Source organism: Nylanderia fulva, unplaced genomic scaffold (genome assembly GCF_048542155.1).
Source record: "Nylanderia fulva isolate GAGA-0341 unplaced genomic scaffold, ASM4854215v1 Scaffold1294, whole genome shotgun sequence".
NCBI classification, from domain to species: Eukaryota; Metazoa; Arthropoda; class Insecta; order Hymenoptera; family Formicidae; genus Nylanderia; species Nylanderia fulva.
The window spans coordinates 9275-14274 of NW_028189512.1; the positions used below are offsets into that span (position 1 = coordinate 9275).

At 53.4% G+C, this 5000-nt stretch overlaps 2 pseudogenes; both read left to right on the forward strand.

The window, feature by feature from the left end:
- Window positions 1-1714: 1714 nt before the first annotated feature.
- On the forward strand, window positions 1715-1868 carry LOC146724485 (5.8S ribosomal RNA; annotated as a pseudogene).
- Window positions 1869-2315: 447 nt separating this feature from the next.
- LOC146724486 (large subunit ribosomal RNA) overlaps window positions 2316-5000 on the forward strand; it is a 5795-nt pseudogene continuing 3110 nt past the window's right edge.

The window sequence follows — 5000 nt, forward strand, 5'->3', positions numbered from 1 at the left end:
ACCCCTTTAAAAATTTGTTGTCTCCGAAAAAGGAATTACGGAGTTCGCCCCCAATTTTATCTCTAAAGCATTCACTCACTTCCGCAACGCTCTCATTCTCTCCCTATTTTTTAATCAGAACGAAATTTAGGGGGGTTCGAAGGCAATCGATACCGCCCTATTTCAACCAAAACGATGCCGCTAGCGCCCGCCGAAGTTCCCTGATGAGGGCGGGGCGCTTCCCGGGAAAACCCAAAACTTTTGGGTTCGGGGGGAAGTTGGTGGCAAAGTAAAAATTAAAGGAATTGACAAAAGGGCCCCACAGGAGTGGGGCCTGCGGCTAATTTTGATCAACACGGGAAACCCACCGGGCCCAAAACCCCGGGAAGGTTTGGACGATTGATAGCTCTTTTTGATTGGTGGGTGGGGTGCATGGCCGTTTTAGTTGGGAGCGATTTTTTTGGGTTAATTCCGTAACGAACGAGACCTACCCTGAAAATGGCGTACCCTTAGGTATCGCGAAGGCCCCGGTTGGGCTGGCGGGTTTTTTACTACCAACGTACAAAAAAAATCTTTTAGGGGGGAAGGGGGTTTAGCCCAGAGATGAAAATAACAGGCTGTGATCCCCTTTTAGAGTTTGGGCCCACGCGCGTACACTAAAGGAAATAGCGTGTTTTCCCCCTGGCCAAAAGGGCCCCGGGTAACCGTGAACCTCCTTTTTCTGGGTTTGGGGCTTGCAATTTTTCCCAGAACGGGGAAATTCCCCAGTAAGCGAGTATAAGCTCGCGTGATTACGCCCCTGCCCTTTGTACAACCCCCGTCGCTATCCGATTGAATGATTAGTAGGTCTTCGGACTAGTGCGCGGCAAGTCCGGCTTCCCGATGTTGCCGGGAAATGCCCAAAACTTGATTTTTAGAGGAAGTAAAAGTCGTAACAAGGTTTCCGAGGTGAACCTGGGAAGATCATTAAAAGTTCCCGGAGGTCCTGCTCTGCGTGAGGTCCTCTCTTTTGGGAGAGACGCGCGCTGCCAGAGTCGGCGACTGAATGGACGCGCTGAAAAGGCGCTCTCAGAGAAAAAGAAAATAACGGATTCGACGGAATTTGTTGTTGTGTTTTGATATAACGACGGACCCCCGTCGCGCCTCTTGACGAAGTAGTCGGCAAGCAAGCAGCGCGCCGGCGGTGTTCGACGACGATTCGGAGCGAGACGCTTCGCGATCACGCTCGGTGTGTGCCATCTCCGGCCACCACACAAAAGAGCGTCGATTCGGCGTTGAGCGCGAACGGTGGAACCTATGCTCGCGCACGCGTGTGTGCAGCACCCCACGACGTTCGTCGACGCGCGCCCTCCCTTTTGTCGCGGGGAAGCGGTCAAGGTGCCGAGAACACACGGTGTGCGCCCGCGAGTGCCCGAGCGAGAGGGACCCCCATATATTATTATAATTATATATAACACAGAGAAGGGATCGATGATATTTCGACCAATCTGTCAACTGTGTGGTCCAACGGTTTCTTCAAAGAGCTTCCCCCGGCTCTCCGTTGCGGGAGAGACGCTCCGAACGAGAAAACACACAACTCTATCTTTGGCCGCACCCTTTCGGCGGCGGTCCGCGCGCGGACAGGTGATCAAAAGAGCCACCACGATTTTCCCTTCTCTCTGTCCGAGAGAAGAGACCACGAGGGTTTTTGACGAGAAGCGCTTTTCTTCGCAAAACGAAAAAATTTTTCGAACGATTACCTGAACGGTGGATATTGGCTCGTGGGTCGATGAAGAACGCAGAAAATTTGCGCGTCAATTGGAACTGCAGGCCCACATGAACATCGCCCATTTCGAACGCCCATTGCGGTCCACGGATACAATTTTCCGGACCACGCCTGGTGAGGGTCTTTTTAGTACCCCTAAACTGCTTGCGCCCGAAAAGCGCGCACGGCCACGACGCGGCGACCAGAGAATGGCGCGCGCGCGCCTGTGCCCTGTGCAACGCTTACAATGGGCGTACGAGCGATCGTTTGGACGTTGCCCGAGGTGTTTTGTGCCGCGCCGACCGGCCCCCAGTGCAAATCCTGGCGTCGTCTGAAATGACACACCGAAATAATAATAATAATGAGGAGGAGAAGCGCACAAGCGGGGAAAATTTGCTGCGCGAATTAAGGGGGGGAGCGTGTTTGTTTTCCCAAAAATTTCTTTGTGTTACGCGAGACCCCGAGGAAAAATTTTGGGTTTTAGAGTAAGGGCGCGCGCGAAGGGAGCAACAAACGTAATATATCATTAGAGGAGAGACGCACGATGAAGCGACGCGGAGGAGGCAAACGGTTACGAAAACCTCACTATGCGACGACTCAGAGAGCGACGATTACCCGCTGATTTAAGATATTATAAGCGGAGGAAGGAAAAGAAGGGAAAAGAAACTTAACCAGGATTTCCTTAGTAGCGGCAAGCGAGCACAGGAAAACGAGCCCCCCAGCCAAAGAATTTCCCGCGGTTTCCGCAGCACGGAAATGTGGTGCACCTTGGAGGATCCGCTTATCCCGAGCAGGTGCAGCGTCGCGTCCAAGTCCATCTTGAAGGGGGGGCCACTTGCCCGTTACTAGGGGTTGCCAGGCCCGTAGCGACCGGTGGCGCGCCTCGGGAGGATCTCTCCTAGATCGGGTGGCTTGAGAGTGCAGCTCTAAGGGAGTTGGTGAGTGGTAAAATTCCCATCTAAGGTTAAATACGGACCACGAGAACGAGAGCGAACAAGTACGTGAGGGAAAGTTGAAAAGAACTTTGACTCTTGATGACCATCCGATCAGGGAAACACCAGACCTTGCGAAGGGGATAATAAAGGGAAAGGACACGGCCGACGAACCCTATCATAGAACCGCCGACAAAAAACTACACCCCAAACGAGTTAGCAAGGAAAAGCGCCGACCGACTAGCAACGACAGCAGGAAGAGGCTGTGAATTCCATATGGGAAGTAGGCCACAGGAGAGGCATCCGGTAGTGACTCGACCCCCGGTCGACTCCTACCCTCACCCTTCTTGCGTCATCTTACCGGGTCTTGGGACCAAAGGTAGCTGACACCTTCTTACCATCCCGATCGAAACTTTAACTAAATACCAGGGGACACTTGTGGAATCTGCGCTCGACGGGCACGTACCAGTGACGCAGTATGTCCGGCGCTCGTCGTCGTGCACTTTCCCCAAGTAGACAACCGCCTCAAGCCACGATATTTCCGAAGCACAGAAATAGGTAGCACCCCAGAACAAAGCCCCCTAGAGCCTTCACCCATATTTCACCTGAACACCCCCCCACTCACCACTCTTCCGTGGTACTCGTGTCCCTCCCCCCTACACACTTTCTGGTGCAACAGGGAGTATCCAGGACTCCAATCCATGTCAAAACACATTCTGTCCAATAGCAAACCGATGTAGCCCAGAGATTAGCTCACGCGTAATTTTTCCAAAAGCCGTATCCCCAAAACACAGATCGGCCCCACCACCTCCTGCCCTCCTTCCCAGTCAATCTCACTACCCCCTAGCCCACACAACCCCGACAAGCTGCTTCCAACTCTATGACTCAATCATATTAATCTCGTGCCATAATGAACGCCCGAAATCAACAGGCGAACCACTAGCACGGGAGAGAGGAGAAGCGGGGGGTGGAGAGGGGCAGGGGTCTGTCTGCGAAAAGCCACGGTAGTGAACTCACTCTTCTAACTGCAGCAGTCCGCGACGAAAAACATTACTACCATAGGGTAGTTTCAGAAACTATTCACAGACCCACATCCTGACACCTACCCCCACATCTATCCAAACAACTTACCTCCCACACTATCTACTATATAACAACAAAAATAGGCTCGACAACGCACCGACCATATCACGCGGACCAGCCGGGAACGACAATGCGATGATAGGACCCCCGTGTGTGCTCACCCACTCTGCAGAAGCCATATAGCCGCAGGCTAAGTACAACGTGCGTGTAAGAGACCACGCTAGGACCACGTAGCTGGCGCGCCAATTGTACTCGGAGAAAGAGTACGGACTTGGAGCCGTCCCCCGGTCCTGGCCCGCTGTTGGTTACAGTACGGTACACCTTCGACAGGTCCTGCGAAAACACGTCTCCCGCGGTCTCGCGGGTGAGGAACGATAACGGCGGCGGACCGCTAATGCTTTGGGTTACTCTTAGGACACGTATTGAAACACGGACCAAGGAGTCTAAACATGTACGCGAGTCATTTGGGACTTTCGCGAAACCCTAAGGCGTAAGAAAGTTAAGGTCGGCCCTGGACGTCGAACATAGGGAGGATGGGCGCGTCGCGATGCGGGCCCCTCGCACTACCGGGGGAGTCTGTTCTCATCGCGAGAGAAGGCCACCCAGAGCAGTACCACTGGGACACGAAAGATGGGAACTATGCGGGTCAGCGAAGTCCGCGGGAAACCCTGATGGAGGTCCGTAGCGATTCTGACGCAGCAAATGATCGTCGAACTGGGTATAGGTGCGAAAGACTAATCGAACCATCTAATAGCTGGTTCCCTCAGAATTTTCCCTCAGATAGCTGGCACCGGCCGTGTCCGAACGGAACGCGCGCGGAAGTCTCATATGGGTAAAAGCGAAAATGATTTAGAAGGGACTTGGGGCGCGAACACGAAATCAACCTATCTCAAACTTTAAAACTGGGTGAGATCTCGGGCTTTCTTGAATATGAAACAAAGCCAACGAGCTCTAAGGTCAGGAGTGACAAGGGGGCCATTTTTGGTAAGCAGAACTGGCGCTGTGGGATGAACCAAACGCAGAGTTAAGGCGCCCCAACTCGACGCTCATGGGACACCATGAAAGGCGTTGGTTGCTAAAGACCAGCAGGACGGTGGCCATGGAAGTCGGAATCCGCTAAGGAGTGGTAACAACTCACCCTGCCGAAGCTAACTAGCCCTGAAATGGATGGCGCTGAAAGCGTCGAGCCTATACTCTGCCGTCAGCGGCAAGTGGGGCGGCAACCGGGAGCGGGCGTTAGTCTTCTCTCGCGTCGTCACGAA